General features: G+C 44.2%; 1 pseudogene across 1 annotated transcript in view; it reads right to left on the reverse strand.

Moving 5' to 3' along the window:
* LOC307189580 (glycerol-3-phosphate phosphatase-like) overlaps positions 1-6,348 on the reverse strand; it is a 228,944-nt pseudogene extending 222,596 nt beyond the window's left edge. The window contains exon 1 of the transcript XR_013831751.1: positions 5,761-6,348. The product of XR_013831751.1 is annotated as a glycerol-3-phosphate phosphatase-like (transcript). The remainder of the gene's footprint in view (positions 1-5,760) is intronic.
* Between the last annotated feature and the right edge of the window lie 11,081 nt (positions 6,349-17,429).

Genomic DNA, 17,429 nt, shown 5'->3' on the forward strand with positions numbered 1-17,429 from the left:
GTGTTATTTGATTCAGTAGGAGATTATATTCAATGTGGTTCAACAGATGTCACAGACAAGTCCAAGCCTTGAAGAATCTGGGCATCCCCACCTAAGGGTCTCCTGAATAGTCACCCTCCTGTGGTCAGGCAGCCTCCCTTAGCATTTCCTTTCTCCTTTTCTCTGTCCTTCACACAGGCCTCTTCGGCCACGCTGCCTTCTCCTGCTGGCCCAGCCCCTCTGGAACTTGCACAATCCTGTTCAAGTTCTCTGCTTAACAGACACTGCCGTGGGGCATGCTTCCTCTGACTCCCACTCTGAGCCACAGCCCAGGGGATTTGCCAGCTGTGCACCCATCAGCCAGCCAGCCTGTGGCCACCTTGACTTCCCAGGGGTCAGAATCTGGCTCCTGAGGTGCCCTACACACGACCTGGGCAGAGAGCCGAGTGAGTGGCTGCTGACCCCACAGCAGCAAGGCTCTGGGGGTCCCAGCAGGGGTTGTCTTAAACGGCGACCTACATCGTGAAAAGGTTCCATCATTCTTCCACTCAGTCTTTCTCCCTCTTCTTTCTTGTCTTCTTCTTCTAACTTAATTCTCTCTTCCCTTCTTTCCTTTCCCTAAGTGACAGGCAAGCCAGTGGCACCTACACATACCCATTGCACTCACAGCCAAAGAGCTTTCTGACTATTTCAAACTTGCTACATGGCTACAGCAAGAAGCTGCCGTTTTCTCTCTGCCCCACACCCCGTTACAACTCCTCCTTGGCAACTTTTTTGTTCTTACAACACCGCCATCGATTAAGTCCCAGGAGAGCATCAACCCCCACAGGCCTTGGTGCTGGCCCTGTATAACCGAGGCTCTGTCTCCCGTCAGCAGGAAGCCCCTTGACCTTCCTCACTCTTCTCTCACACCTCCCAGAAAACCTCACACTGCCCCCTTGCTGGTCAAACCAAGCCAGGAGGCAGTGACTTTCCCAAGGCCAGGGGACCAGGTCAAACTGTTGTTCGCAAGTAGGTGGTGAACAATTTCATACCCAGCAAGGCTGGCTACTTAGTTCTTCTCAATTTGAAGCAAACCAACAACAAAAAAAAAGACTTTCAAAGAGGAGCAAACCCTCTCACGTAAAAGAGAAAGGGGAAAATGTTGCTTGGCAGTTTTCCCCAGAGGCTAAAACATGACTGACAGTATATACCCAAATCTCTGCTCCTTATAAGGAAAAATACAGTTGGACTTGAAGATATAGGATAAGGGCAAAGGTTGAGAAGGTAGGGTCTAAACAGCCAACAATCAGACAGCTCTTAAGCAAAGTTCTTGGTATTGTTCCACGCAATAAAGAGAGGGGATTTTAAACTTCAGCAGCATGGAGGTGAAGTTCAGCCAGGAGCCGGGACAAAGGCATAGACGGCTCTCTGTTGCCATCCAGTGGATAAGCCCTGCGTGATCTCGAGACTCTTCGCTGAACCAGTGCAGAAACTTCAGCCTGCATGAGATCATGTTATCTCCTCCAAAAAATTACTAAAGCTTCCAGAATGTCCCTCTCCTTCCTCCAGTCCTCCCACCTCCCTCATTAGCTGCCTTTGTTTATCTTTGAGATAAAGGGATCTTGGCTGGCCGCTCCTTGTTGACTGAAAAACTCAATACTCAAAAAAAAAAAAAAAAAAAAAAAACCAGCTTTTGTGGCACATGAACCAAATCTGCAGTTCCCCTAATTGGTTTAAAAGATGGGAAAGAGGAGTGTGGAGAGAGAATAAATGAGAACCAGGGAGAAAGTGTGAGTCTGGCTTCAGCTGAGCGCCAAACGGTAAATAAGCCCTTTTATGGACTCATTTGGTCTCAGCCCTACAAAGGCTTCTAATTGAGGGAGGAAGCAGACAGAAAGGCAGTTTTAAGTGACATTCGATTCTTCCTGAGGAATGCTAAGGTTTGTCATTGATCTGGAGAGGAGATAATGGGGATTCTCAAGTCACTCTTTAAACCAGGAATGGAGTGTTTAGTTCAAATTGTGCTGCAATTTTTGTTTCAAGCACATACCTGGTTTTTCCCTCAATGGGTCTCCCATCCTCCAGTTTATGCTCTGATGCAGCTGGTACAAGTCCAGGGGCCAGGGGTCTGTCTTTCTAAACCGACGGGTCCCCTGGAGGCGTGAGAGCCTCAGTATATATTTCAGGTAGTTTCAAACTGCTTACCTAAACGCTAGGTTTCACTGGAGTCCCACAAATGTTTGATTCAAGTATCTTTAAAAATTACTTTTACCTAAGAAAACAGTAAAATACACTGTCAAGTGCCTCAATATTAAATGTTAACACATCAGGACACCAATAAGTTAACTTGGGTGCCTGGACTTTTTACGAAACCTAGGCCCACGTGCATCTCCTCATGTACGATTGTGCACGAATGTTCCTTTTGCATGCGTTGGCCGGCGCAGGCCAAGTCAGGCCAGGCTCACGCACATCTGCTGGGAGGATGAGCTCTCCCAGTGTGTGATAAGTTGTATAGTAACCAGTAAAGAAATGACAAGACAAGTGATAACAGCACATTACAAACAGTCTCAGCATTTATTCTACATTTTGGATGCTTTTTATTTAACATCTCTTTGTGATAAATGATATTAACAGATGTTAAATATTGGTAGTCATTCAACTTTTTTTTTTTTTTTTTAAAGAATCCAACTATTCCTCTTTTGGGCTTTGAATCAATTTGTTTGAAGAGTATCTAGAGACTGCAGTATGAGCTCATTTAAAACTGTTACCATTTGCAAATACTTATCTGTATGAATTAGAATTTTCCCATTACTGTTCTACCGAATAAAACAAATATTATATTAATAAAGCCAGGATAACATTTATCAGCTGAATTCATTAACAAATACAACAGTAGATTTCTATTGTCTGAAAAGTGTATACAAAAGAACATAAGCGGGCTTCCCTGGTGGCGCAGTGGTTGAGAGTCCACCTGCCGATGCAGGGGATACGGGTTCATGCCCCGGTCTGGGAAGATCCCACATGCCGCGGAGCGGCTGGGCCCGTCCGTGAGCCATGGCCGCTGAGCCTGCGCGTCTGGAGCCTGTGCTCCGCAACGGGAGAGGCCACAACAGTGAGAGGCCCGCGTACCACAAAAAAAAAAAAAAAAAAGAACATAAGCTTGGGAGTCTGTTATGGGTTGAATTATATTCCCCAAAATTCACATGTTGAAGTCATAATACCCAGTAGCTTAGGCTATAACCATATTTGGAGATAAAGTCTCTAAAGAAGAGATTAAATTAAAATGAGATGATTAAGGTGGGTCTTAATCCAATTTGGACCTGTGACTCTCTAAGAAGAGGGGATTTGGACACACAAGGAGACACCAGGGATGTGTATGGACAGCGGAGAGTCGGTGTTAAAACAGCCGCAGGAGAAGGCAGCCGTCTACAAGCCAAGGAGAGAGGCCTCAGAAGAAACCAAACCTGCCAACACCTTGATCTCGGACTTCTAACCTCCACATCCGTGAGAAGATAAACACCTACTGTTTAATACCCAGTCTGTGGTATTTTGTTATGGCAGCCCCAGCAAACTAATACAGAGTCTAAAACAATTAGGTCTGAAATTTCCCATTCTACCACATACTACCTGTGTGGTCTTTAAAAAAAAAAAAAAAACTTATAGAAATATAATTTACATATCCTAGAATGTATCTATTTTAAGTATACAATTCAATGACCGTTTAGTATATTTACAAAGTTGTGCAACCATCACCACAATACGTGTGTAATCATGAGAAAGAGAGCTAACGTCTCTGGGCCTTAATTTCTTCATCTGTAAAATGGGGCTAATACCTTTTGCATGGCTGTGTTTCAAGAATTTAATGACACAACAAAAACATTGGGCACGTGTGTCTGTTTTCTTCCTTCTTTGATCATTCTTAAGACTTGGTGCCCTTCCACCCTAACCCAACTGCGTCTCAAATCCTTGTTGCCTGCCGGACCCAACTTTCTTGTCAAGGCTCCAGGACTTGCAAAACTTGGCACATAACACCCCTCACACCTACTTACTACCTCCTGCCCTATGGGTATAATAGTTAACTTTGGGTCCCTGTGTGGTAGGCAGCCACTAAGACGGCCACCAATGATCCCCGCCTCCTGGTATTCACGTCCTTGTGCAGTCTCCTCCCCTTTAATGGCCCTAGTGACTCACTTCTAATGAACGGAATACAGCAGAAATGATGGGATGTCACTTCTGAGATGAGGTGACAAAAAGCCTGTGGCGTCCGCTCTGGCTCTCTCGTTTACCCACTCATTCTGAGGGAGGTGAGCTGCCATGTTGAGAATTGCCGAATAGAGACCATGTGACAGGGAACTTGTGCCTGTGGCAGTAGCCAGTGGGGACCCGAGCCCTGCCAACAGCCATGGACATGAGCTTGGACGCAGACCCTTCCCCAGGCAAGCCTTGATGACCACAGCCATGACCAACAGCTTCACTGCAGCCTTCTGAGAGACCCCGAGTCAGAGGTCCCCAGCTAAGCTGCACCAGGATTCCTGACTCACAGAAACTTCGAGATGATAAATGTATGATGTTTTAAGCTGCTTAAAGGGATAATGTGTTACGCAGCAATAGATAACCAATACACCCATCTTCCAGTACTCCAGAAGAAAGAGAGCCAAGATCAGGCTGACCACTTCGGAACAGCCCCTCCTCTGCTCAGTGCCCAACACACTGTCAACGGCCAAGTAACTAACAATTAACATCAGCCCACACTTGGCCTCTAAAAATTTGCTAAAATGGCAGTTGCTTCTGCCCATTACCTCCTCGTCCCATGCTCTGCAAAAAGCACAGCAGTTCCTCTGTGCCCGTCTCCTGGAAGTGCCTTACTACCCTTCCTACCCTGGAATTCTGTTGGGGTTGCCTTGTGACCTCAGCTCTCTCATGGGCTGAAAAAGAAGTTAGGATTTTAGAGGCTACCCAGCTTTTTCTCATTGTTAGGGCAGAAGCAGTGTTCTCTTGGGGTTTTCTACGTCTTGAGTAGAAGTGGAATCCCAGACCGTGTTTGAATTTTGATCTCTCTCTTCCTTTCCTTCTGATCATATGCTGTGACACAGGCTCCAGAAAGCCCACATGACCAAGACAAGGAGGCCTGGATTTACTGAGTCCCAGGTCTGCAGCTGACTGGACCCACCTATTCCATTAACCCCTAAGAGTAGATATGCCTACTGACCTGGAGACAAGAGAAGAGGCTGCCCTAGCAATGGGATTTGAAGACCATCAAGGAGGACCTTCACTCATTGCTTGAACTTCCCACCATCAAAGCCAGTGATGAGTTTGATAACAAATCTGTTGAAGGTAGGCTAACACAGGAAAAAACAATAAACCTGGGTGTTCGAGATTTGAGCTTTTTGCCCAGTTATTCACCAATTGGGCAATCTGTCTTGGGCAATTCACTTCAATTATCTGTGAATCCGTTTTCTTATCTATTAAAGAAGAACCTAAATGATATTCTTATGACAATATAAAAATGAAATTCTAAATGATCAGAAAGAGACTTCTTTTCTCTGATGTGCATTTGTATTACTCTGGGCTTCTTCAGAAGAGCCCACTGTTATGTTGGGCTCTAAGCAAACCAATTAAGCTTTAGGGAAGGTTAAGGAGAACTGCAGTAACTATTATTCTTAGCACGTTTCCCATTCCTTTTTTTTTTTTAATCTTTTATCACAACCCCTAGAGTGGAGACTTCCCAATGAGGGTCAGGATGGTCTGCAGACCACAAGTGACGCCCAGAAGGATGTCTGTGTCCAGGCAACCACCTACCATGACGGTGCACTCCCGGTGGATGCCACACTCCTGGAAGCCGCAGTGGCGGATGAAGCGGCCGGGCTTGGGGCTGGGCGGCGTCTCCATGGCTCGGACCAGACAGCCCAGCCGGTACCCGCGAGCTGTTCTCAAGTGGGAGCCGGTGGTCCAAGTCGGTGCTCACGAGCAGGCGGCATGGCTGCTGCAGGAAGCGTACGGCCTTGGGGAGCTTCATGGAGCTGAAGGGCTGGTAGAAGCCCGTCTCAACGGCACACACCTTGGGCTCGGGCGGCACGTACAGCCAGGCACCGGGGCGGTTCACCCTGCAGCGGCTCGGGCCCCACGCCCTCGGCCTCCAGCTCTGAGCCCAGGGCCGCGCCGCCCAGCATGTAGGCCGCGGGCCCGGCGCGCCGGCCCGGCGCTGCAGCAGGTGGAGCGCGGTGCAGTAGGCCGGGCCGAGGACCTTGCGGCTGCTGCCAGGCCCGCAGGGCGGCCGAAGCCCAGGCGCCGCAGCTCCGCGGCACAGGCCTCGCGGGTCTCGCTGCTGTTGTTGGTGACGAAGCCAAGACGCTCACCCGCCTGCAGCGCCGTCAGGAGGCTCGGCGCTCAGGACGCCGCAGTCTCGCTGCGCCCGAGCGCGCCGTCGCCGTCGGACAGCAGCGTTTCCACGTCATCCAGCGACGCCTCAGCCAGCTCGGCGCTCAGCACCACGCAGCCGGCGTCGCCGCTTCCGGCTTCTGCCTCCTGCTTCCCTGACACACCAGATGCAGGAGTGCACACGGGACGTAGACCTGGCCGATGTCAGTGCTTTAATCCTCAGAAAGCAATCTTTGAGACATAGGAAAGCCGTTTTCTTCGATTATCGTAAAGATTCTGGAGAAGGTAGTGGTCCTCGGTTTTTGCTAAGCTAGGAGGATGTGCGTTGGGGAATTCTGGCCACCACGTGGAGAAAAGCTTTCTGCAGGATGAAGCCAAGACAAGGAAAGGGGGAAGGGAGAGAGGGCGAGGTCTCTGGGGGGGCCATGTTCCCGTTCCAGTTTCTCAGACTCTGATCACTGCAGCTATTCTTTAGATTCTGTGAGCAAACCTAGCGCCCTTCCCAGGTACGTGAATGCACGAAAAGAGCGGCTTTGAGTTGAGTTTCAATTACTTGCAACTCGAACAATCCTGATAAATACAGGGACGGTGTGGAGGTAATGAAAACAAGCCCTGCACGACGGGGCACAGAACAAAGGGCTTTGGGCTAAGGTGATGGGACTCTTCAAGGCAGAGAATCCAGGGGACGCAGGTAGAACATCCAACTCGATTCCTTTCCAAATGTACATGCTGGAGATTGCCGACTACTCCTTAGAAAGTGGAGAAAAAATGGAGACTTGTTTTTTTCAAGATCCTAGTCAGACTCTTAGGCAACAGGGTATCCTGGGCATGCTTCCTTTCAAGCTGTATTTGTCTGTGAAAGTCAGTTGGTGGCAGGACTAACAGAGCAGCCTATGCTGTCTCTAATGCAGGCAGCCTCTACTTTTTAAGTGCAGTGAGGCTCTGGAGACAATGTCATTGATTAGATTGTCGTCTTACTACATTCCAACTGCCAGTGCACTCAGAGCAGAGGCATTGTGTTAGCGCGGACAGCAGGGGTGTTGGAAAAGCATTGAAAGTGGAGTCAGACATCATACTCTCACCCACACCCTGTGTGCAAGGGTGAAGGGTGTCACCTCGGTTTTGGAGCCATGAGATGCTAACAGCTCCTTTGAGGATAGAGCCAATAGCCTTGGCCTTGGTCTCATTAGTACCAAGCTCTAGCCAGCTGAATTAATCATAGAAACGAGCACTTGTCTATGTAACACATGTATTCCCAGGGCAATTAAGCTCTGGGTTTAAAGGGACGTTACATTTATGGTAGCAATCCATATATTGCTGAGTTTTTCCACCCTGCTTGCTGTCATGGAACAGCCAACCCCCCTAACAAGTTTCCCCAAATTACGTCTTGCAACCTCGGGGTTAGGTGGGGAGTTTACAATGCACACACACAAAAAGCGCTGACAATCACAGCATGGTCTCCACTTCCATACTCTTTTTACCATACTCTCTTTCTCTGCCCCTTTACTGTCACCAAAAAAGGACTGCCATTGTGTCCTTCAGATACCAGCAATGCACCAACACCATATTGCACTGACATAAGGAAAAATTCTCTTCTAATTCTTAATGCCCACCTATAAGAACCACCAACCACAAGCATTGCGCCCTGTGAGCGCGCAGAAACACACACACACACACACACACACCCACACACACCCCTTAGTGATAAGGTCTACCACAATGATCCCAAAGAAATGGTATGTTATACCCCAAATCTTAAAAGGATGTGTTGTACAAAGCACCCTTTTCCATTCCCATTCTTTTCTTTTCATTTCCCATGGCCCCAGATGTGAATCCAGGATGCCGACAGGTAACCAGCCTCCAAGACAACTCCAAAGCTATCCTCCAGCCAGAGACCCCCAGTACACAAGCACTTATTCCTGTCATCCGAAACATTCTGGGGTTCCATAACCAATCCTCGTGCTTCACTTTGACGTTTTGGTTGCATGTGCATAATTTCTACTTCTGTGTCACATAATAGATCATACAGCGGTTGCTGTTGAATCCAGGAATCTTGAGAAGGAAGGCTCACCCCCCAGCTTGCCTCATAGAAGGGGAGTCACGCTGTAGTGTGCTTCACAGTATAGTGAAGAAGATGAATGAGATCAGGGTCATCTGAAAATGACAGGCCGGAATTTATTTTTCTCTCTGTTCCTTGCCTGACATCTTTTTTTTTTTTAATTTATTTTATAGAGCAGGTTCTTATTAGTTATCTATTTTATACATATTAGTATATATATGTCAATCCCAATCTCCCAACTCATCCCACCATCCCCCCACCCCCGCTTTCCCCCCTTGGTGTCCATACGTTTGTTCTTTACATCTGTGACTCTATTTCTGCCTTGCAAACTGGTTCACCTGTACCATTTTTCTAGATTCCACATATATGCGTTAGTATACGACATTTGTTTTTCTCTTTCTGACTTACTTCACTCTGTATGAGAGTCTCTAGGTCCATCCACGTCTGTATAAATGACCCAATTTTGTTCCTTTTTATGGCTGAGTAATATTCCATTGTATGTATGTACCACATCTTCTTTATCCATCCATCTGTCAATGGGCATTTAGGTTGCTTCCATGACCTAGCTATGTAAATAGTGCTGCAGTGAACATTGGGGTACATGTGTCTTTTTTAATTATGGTTTTCTCAGGGTATATGCCCAGTAGTGGGATTGCTGGATCATATGGTAATTCTATTTTTAGTTTTTTAAGGAACCTCCATACCGTTCTCCATGGTGGCTGTATCAATTTACATTCCACCAACAGTGCAAGAGTGTTCCCTTTTCTCCACACCCTCTTCAGCATTTATTGTTTGTTGATTTTCTGATGATGCCCATTCTAACCCGTGTGAAGTGATACCTCTTTGTAGATTTGAGTTGCATTTCTCTAATAACTAGTGATGTTGAGCAGCTTTTCATGTGCCTCTTGGCCATCTGTATGTCTTGGAAAAATGTCTATTTAGGTCTTCTGCCCATTTTTTGATTGGGTTGTTTGTTTTTTTAATATCGAGCTGCATGAGTGGTTTGTATATTTTGGAGATTAATCCTTTGTCCGATGATTCATTTGCAAATATTTTCTCCCATTCTGAGGGCTGTCTTTTCGTCTTGTTTATAGTTTCCTTTGCTGTGCAAAAGCTTTTAAGTTTCATTAGGTCCCATTTGTTTGTTTTTGTTTTTATTTCCATTACTCTAGGAGGTGGATCAAAAAAGATCTTGCTGTGATTTATGTCAAAGAGTGTTCTTCCTATGTTTTCCTCTAAGAGTTTTATAGTGACCGGTCTTACATTTAGGTCTCGAATCCATTTTGAGTTTATTTTTGTGTATGGTGCTAGGGAGTGTTCTAATTTCATTCTTTTACATGTAGCTGTCCAGTTTTCCCAGCACCACTTTTGAAGGGACTGTCTTTTCTCCATTGTATATCCTTGCCTCCTTTGTCATAGATTAGTTGACCATACCTTGCCTGACATCTTATGGAGAGATGTATGAGCCATTAAAATCAAAAGTCAAACTACAAAACAAAAGGAAGAGAGAGTGAGTTGGGACTCAGACAATCCACCAACTAGGTGAGTCAATCTTCTTTAATCCAGAGTGCTACAAGTTTCCAGACCACGTGGTAACTTTTTAGATTCAAATTCAAATCCTAGGTACCAAGGCCCCCTCATCTTTCTAATCCTGTGTTAGGGACTTTCTTATGTATTATGCCACTTAATCTCCACGATGAAACTGTGCTATCTATGATATTTGAAAAAAGATATGTACTTTATCTTTTGTTCTCCAAGTAACACATATTCACTCTAAAAGAAAAACATCTGATAAAAAGAGACATTTTAAAATCATCCGTAATTCCCATGCCTAAAGAAAAGTATTTTAACATTTTGCCATGTATGATATATATTATTCTACCATCTTTCCCTATGCATATATAACATATAATTTATAATATTACAACTTTTACATTTTTTCTGAACAAGATAATAGTGAATTTTATTCCATGACAGGAAATGTAATTTTTTTCTACAACATGTTAAGGTTACATAAGGTTCCGTCATACACCACCCACCATGATATATTTAATGGATTCCCCGTTGTTGGAGATTTAAGCTGTTTCCAGTTTTTAGTTATCATAAGAATGCTTTGATCAGCATTCTAATAGCAACATCTTTGCGTGTAACCATGATTATTTCTTTTGGATTGGTTCTTACAAGTAGAGTTTTGGGGTCGTAGCGCATGTCAAATGTTAAAGGTTTGCTTCTGTTGTACCAAATGTCCCCCTAAGTAAGTTAGAGCACTTGAACAGCCACAAGTAGTATAAAAAAGTACTAATTTCCCTGCAGCACTGCCAGCATTTTTACTTTTATCTTTGCTGATTTTTTTGGAAGAAAAATGAACTTTCATTTGTTTAAAATGTGCAATTTTTGACATTTACCAGGGAGGCTAAATATATTTTTCATGGGTTTACTGGCCATTTACACTTCTTCTTATGTAAAGTGATGTTCATTTCTTCTGTGTCTTTGAATTCATTCCTCTTTTTCTTGTCGATTTCTAAATGCTTTATTATTAAGTATTCCATAAGCACCACAAATATCTTGTGATTAACTCTTCCCTAAGGACCAAAAATAATGTCTCCCAGTTTGCCTTTTAATATATTTAGTATCTGGTATACCTAAGTTTTCATGATAAATTTTTATGGAGTCAAATTATTTCATATTTTTCTTTATAGTTTTTATATTTTCATTCATTGTTAGAAAGGCTTTCCAAGATTGTTATTTTTTAATTACTTCATTATCTTTTAGAACTATAAAGTTTTGTTTTCGCAGGGAAGTCTTTACTTTGGGTGTGGTCTGAAGGAGAAATCTACATTTATTAAATGGCTAGCCATTATTAGGTAATCCTTTCTCTTCTTGCTGAGTTGAAATGCCAGTCTTATCACCTAAAAAAAATGTTCCGTTATTTTGAGTCCATTTCTGTTCCATTTCATTGATTTAGCACAGAGTGACTCTCCTCATTCTGTGTCCTGCCTTTTCCATGTATCCTGCTCTACCACTGAGAAACTGATTCCTTTTCTACACAGAATGAACACTAGGCATCTGTTTTTAGACTTCCTTGAAAAGCGAAGAGTGAAAATAATGATTAGCCATGGATAGCTTTAAATCAAAGAGTGTCATTCAAAGCAAATCATTCCTAAAGTAATGGGCTTTACTCCTAGTGTTTTTGTTACTATTAGCCATTAGCAAGTGAAAGAGAAAAAAAAAAAAAGTCCTGTTAAAACACTTGTTGCTCCCTTTATTAACCCTTGAATTACATGGAGATCCAGTTAAAGTCAGGTAGGAGTTGGCCAGAGTAGCTGTGCTTTACAATCCACATATATGAAGCAGAGAGCTGTGACCCATCCACATGGCCATTCTTCTCGGCCGCTGCTCCTTTAACATGCTAGAGTAAGAAGCCACTTATGATACTGGGTAGTGTAAATAGGCCTTTGACCCTGCACCAAAGACCTCTATCACTCACTGTTTTGAATCTGTTTCTGGTCAATTCAGTTGGCCCGAACGCAGCTCTAATGAGGCTGAGGTCACGGGTTCAATACCAGTGTGGTCTAATTACCAATAAGTCAACTGTTTCAGCGTCTCAGCTTGTACTTCTAAACCAAACCAGCCCCTTTTGCATAGTCCCAGGTTTGGACACACAGGGGACAAGGCGAGAGAGCAGAGATAAATCAGAACAAATCTCCCATCATACTGGGACGTGCACTCAATGCCCTGCTGTTGGCAGGTCAGTAGCAGGGTTTTGGAGACAAGCAATTGGAGCACATTTTTCTATTGGCACCACGGCCGTCAGTAATTGGCATCTAATCCACCCCCCCAGTCCTGCAGAAAGGCTGCCAAACTCCCCTCTCCAAGGACTTACTATTCTAATTTAGAGAACAGAGTTTGGGGAGGTGGCAGTGTGTCCGGCGCTTTAATGGGATTGTTTGCAGTAACCATGGATGCCTAGGGGAAACTCAGTCGAAAACTAAATGAAGATATAAGCTTTCTTTTTAATTTCATTAGGAAGTAAGTAAAACATGTTAAGATAACTTGGAAAAGAAGCAAAGAAGGAAAACATCCAGTCTCGCCAACATAACACATATACAATTAGAAACTTTAGACCCATTGTTTTACTTTTTCATCACCATTTTAAGGCATTACACAAATAACATTCTATAGGAGGGACAAACATTTTTCGAGAAAATGGAAATTACCTACTATCTGTTAACAAGGTGACTATTGAACATTTTCCCGGAGATGCTCAGATGCTCAGTGCTCACCCACGGAAGCACTGCGTTTGGAGTGACTTCTCATAAATGCTGAGTCCTCAAAGATGCCGACCCACCAACCCCACAAAAGGCCCATCAGTTAAATTTCCCAGGAAATAGAAGATGCCTCAGTAACCTTGATACCGCTTAATGCTTCAAACACCAAAGAAGCTTCTAATCACAAGTATTCAGCACAGTGTCATTTGGAAAACATCAAGAGTGGAGGAAAAAGTCCTCCTACCTAATGTGAATGCGGCAGAATCGGCACTCTCCTTTAGAACGTACTGTAATTTCTCATGGAAACACTTTGTGAAAAGCCAGTCATATATCGTAGCCCCTAAGTATGAAACCACGGGTCCCTCTAACCACACAAAACAGCTGTGCCCTCGGAGGAAAGGTCATCTGCTGCAGTCATGTTTCTTTCTACTTTTAAAGAAATGTCAGACCATGTTTTATGCGGTCCTTATGACAGGGTGCTGTTTATTGTATCACCAAGCTGCCATAACTTCAGGACGAGGAAACTGCCATTATTTGGAGAGTATATATCTTTCTGACTTGCAGGAAAGATGAAAATTAAGAACGGCCCTCTTTTGGAGTGGGTCTAAGTATTCTTTGACAGTCTCCTACAATATTTCAAACGTCTTCGTCAGACCCATAAAATCCAACGCTCACCTCACTTGGCCCAGCTGAAGCTGTGGAGGAGTTAGGACGTTTATCACAAGTGTGGTGTGAATTCTGCCACTTGGCAGATGTTTCTGACTGAGAGCTTGCAACCAGCTTGCTTGGTGCCCCCAAGGACGATGAAATGTACATAAAGAGATTGTACGACAGTGGGAAATAATAATGCTAGCTAATGTTGATCAAGTGCCAGGTTTCTGTGCTAAGCCTTCCACACACATGACCTCAATTTGTCCTCATTACTCTGGGGACACAATGAGAACCCTATGACACAGACAAGAAAACTAAGATAGCAAGAAATCAAGGGACTTGCCTCAAGGTCATACTGCTGCAAAGCGAGGGTGCCAGGGTTCAAACCTGGGTCTTGTCACCCAGAGCCACACATGTAATCAACATGTGTTGACCACGTGATGTTTCCCAGGCAGTGTGGTCCCACAGAATAATAAGGACCTTCTTCCCCAGTGCTCATACGCTCCTATTACGATCTAAGTTGGAACTGAGAGAATAAGTTCCCTCCGCATGGTAACAACTGTGTGACAGCTTTCACTAGAAATCAGATCTGTATGACCTCCAACTCTATACTCAAGATGCCAAAGTTCTTGACCTGGAGAGTTTTCTAGAGATAAGAAGTAAAGGGAATGTGAAACATTTTCGAAAACCTGCTCCAGGTCTTAATTATCTAGGATCAACAGGGGAGGTGCTTTGATAAAGTCACTCGAATATTCTATTTAAACTCCTCATCAAACTCTGTTTCAAAGTGTGTTTCTGCTCTAGCGTAGGTGAAATTTTAGGAACGCCAAGCTGCTTCAGAAATCAGTTTGGATCTGGACCAAGATTATGAGGGACAAGCGATGAACTAAACTAAGTGCAACCTGAGTAAGTTAGTCAACCAGTACCTCGCTCGGGGTCACCAGCTAGTGGTGGCATTGTACAGTCTAGGCAAGGTCCCTGCTGATGAGAGCTTGCCCTGGGGATGGGGAAACCACGAGGTTCAGACTGAGTAGGTGACGTGGCCAGGAAACTTTTTTCTGCTTAAAGAAAGAAAATCACAAGGGAGGCTGACAGCTGATACACAAATGTACTTTCTCTCCTTCCCCCTGGCTTGCTTCCCACCCCGCATTCCCCTCCTTGCTGTTCTCCCTGGGGCTGGGGGAGGGGTGGTCTGAGCCTGCGGTGGGAAATCACGGGATAGGTGGGCTGGCTTCTAGCCCCTGCTCCGACACTCACTAGCTTTGTAACTCTAGACACTTCGCTTAACCTACGTCTTTTGACCTCAATTGCTTCATTTTTTTTTCAGCAGATTTGTATTAAATGCCAAATGAAATGTCCATATTTCATTGGTGACGTGAGGAGCTAGGCTAAATGGACCCTAGATCCTTTCGCATTTTAAAACGCTGTGACTCTCTCCCTCTTATGTGATGCTCCTTTTTTTACTTCCTTCCTTTCCTCCCTACTTCCTTCCTCTGGCACCTGCATCCCAGCCCACCTCTAAGTCTCGCTCTGACCCGGAAGCAGAGAAATAAAGATGGAGGAGAGAGATTCGGTAGGTACCTGTGGAATCTTTCTTCCTTTCTTTTTCTTTCTTTCCTCTCTTCTTTCTTTCTCTCTCGCTCTCTTTCTTTTCTTTCTTTCTTCCTTCCTGACGCCAGGGTACCTTTCTTTGACTTTTCAAGAACATGTTTCAGGGACTAAAGAGACCACTCTTCGTTCATTTCCTCATTCAAGCAAACATTTTGAGTGTCTGCAAGCGCCAGCTTTTTGTGGGGCATGATCATCACAGTGACCCTCAATGGGATCTGGGAAATATTCACTCACATTCATTTGCAAACTGTGGTTCCTTGAAGAGCAAAGGAACTGATGTGCATTGTAATGTGCACTTGCCTTTACAGGAGTGTCTAAACCAAGCACCTAGACTACGTTAAAGGGGCAGCCACAGGAGTCCACTGCCATAAAGCCCTCTGGACAAGGACAGTCAGTACGTGCCAACTCTGTCGAATGCATCCAGCCTTGCTGCTTGAGAAGAACTTCAAAGGGCTTGAGAAATAGCTAGACCAGCATTGTCCAAGAGAGCTTTTATGATCAGGGATATATTCTGTATCTGCACTGTCTGATATGGAAGCCACTAGCCACATGGTTATTGAGCACTGGAAATGTCACTAGTGTGACTGAGGAACTAGATTTTAAATTTTGTGCTACTTTAAGTATTTAAATTTAGATAGCCACATGTGACTAGTGGTGACCACACAGGGCAGCTCAGAAATAGAATATTAGACACATATGAAAGGACACAGGTCTCCTAGACAGGATACAGCAAACTATGTAAAATGGAAGGCAGGTAATATTGTATAAGATGATGATGAGATTAAGGGTAATCAAATCCTGAATCATGGGACTGTTAAGAGGAAAAATGCCAAAACAAGGAGAAGAGAGGGCTCTTACTCTTGGGCAGCTTCAGGTGTCCCTGGTACAAAGTAGCTCTCCAAAACTTCATTGGATGGATGAATGGTTCTGGTTAGGCTTGTTTGGTTATTATAAAGAAAGGAGACTCACCCACATTAGCTTAAGCAAATGATGGCAATAACTGTAAAAAAACTGTACTTGTTCTGTACAGGGGTTAGGATCTTTCAGACCTCCAAAATCAGGAGCTAAATAGAGCTAGGTCTCATGATGATTGGGTGGCTCTGGAATTTCCACCATTATGGAAAAAAAAAATAGCATGATATCAGACACCTATAAATACTGTATAAGCACATTTCTGGGTTTTAGCTCTGTTAAGTGCCAATGATAACAACAACAAAAACGCCTTTTAAAGAGTATATCAAAAAAAAGAAAGATAAGTAAGTCTTCATGCTTGGGACAGAGGTTGCTATTAATTGATCATGGATAGAAATAGAACTACTTGGGTCCAGTTTATTTTTTTCCTCCTAGCTTATCTCAAGAAGATTGATCTTCATATTAGAAGAGGTAATGCAAACATTTCAAGAGGGAAACCAGGGTTGGTTATAATACCCCCCATTGCTCTCAGAAAGTTCAGGTCTCCAGATCCGCACAAATTATACCACCAGGGTCTTGTAGAAATAATGAAAGCTGAAATGCTATGGATACTTTCTGAACAACTATGAAGAATGAGAGAAGTCTCGGGAGGCTGGAGAGGATTGAATGTTTTCCCAGTTTTCAAGAAAGGGAAGAAAAAAGGTTCTATAAACTAAAGACCAAATAGACTTGATGATCATCTTGAGAGCAATTTCAAAGTGGGTTTTAACAGAAATGCTTTGTGGACATACTTTGAAAGGACAGCAGTGACCACCAAGAGTCAGTACAGGTTCACTCAGAATAAATCATGCCAGTCTAACCTTCGTTCTGCTTTTGGCACAGAGAATTGCAAGACATATAAATCACACTTCAGCAAGGCGTTTGACAGTGTCTCTCCTTAGAACCTTATGGACAAGATGGAGAAATGTAAGCTAAATATTGGAATCGTTAGATAGATTAATAAGCACTTGGATGGTTTACCTCACAGAGTTGTGTTTAATAGATGGTTGTCACCTGAAGGGAGGACTTTATACTGTGCCATAGAACTATTTGTCCTTGGCCTGCTCTGCTAAACATTTGCATGACTTAGATGAGGACAGTGATGGTGTGTTTATTAAATCAGCAGATGACAGGAAACTAAGAGGGAGAGAGAACAGATTTCAGGCCCCAAATCTTCTCGGTCTGCGACAGACAATGGGCCAACTATAATCAACTTCCAGTGTGAGGACCTGCCCTAGTTCATTCACACTGACAAACACCCCTCTGGTTTCTTGAAAGACCAGAAGGGGTGAAGCCATGAAAACCTTGCCTGAGTGATTAAGAACTCAGCTTCCACCATCTTCCGTGATCAGAGCACCGGAAACAATTTGCCTTCCAGTCTTTTGGTCTGTTTTGTTTTGTGGTCAGTATAACAGGCGCAACATCTCTTATCTCATCCCTTGGCTCTTGTTAGGACTGACCCCTGGAATGACTCCTCAGTCCCTTGTCTTGGCACCTTGCTCTCCAGGAAGAAATTTCCAAGTTTCAACCGACAGGTATGGCCCCCGGTG

The sequence above is a fragment of the Stenella coeruleoalba genome (genome assembly GCF_951394435.1).
Source record: "Stenella coeruleoalba genome assembly, chromosome: 7".
NCBI lineage: Eukaryota > Metazoa > Chordata > Mammalia > Artiodactyla > Delphinidae > Stenella > Stenella coeruleoalba.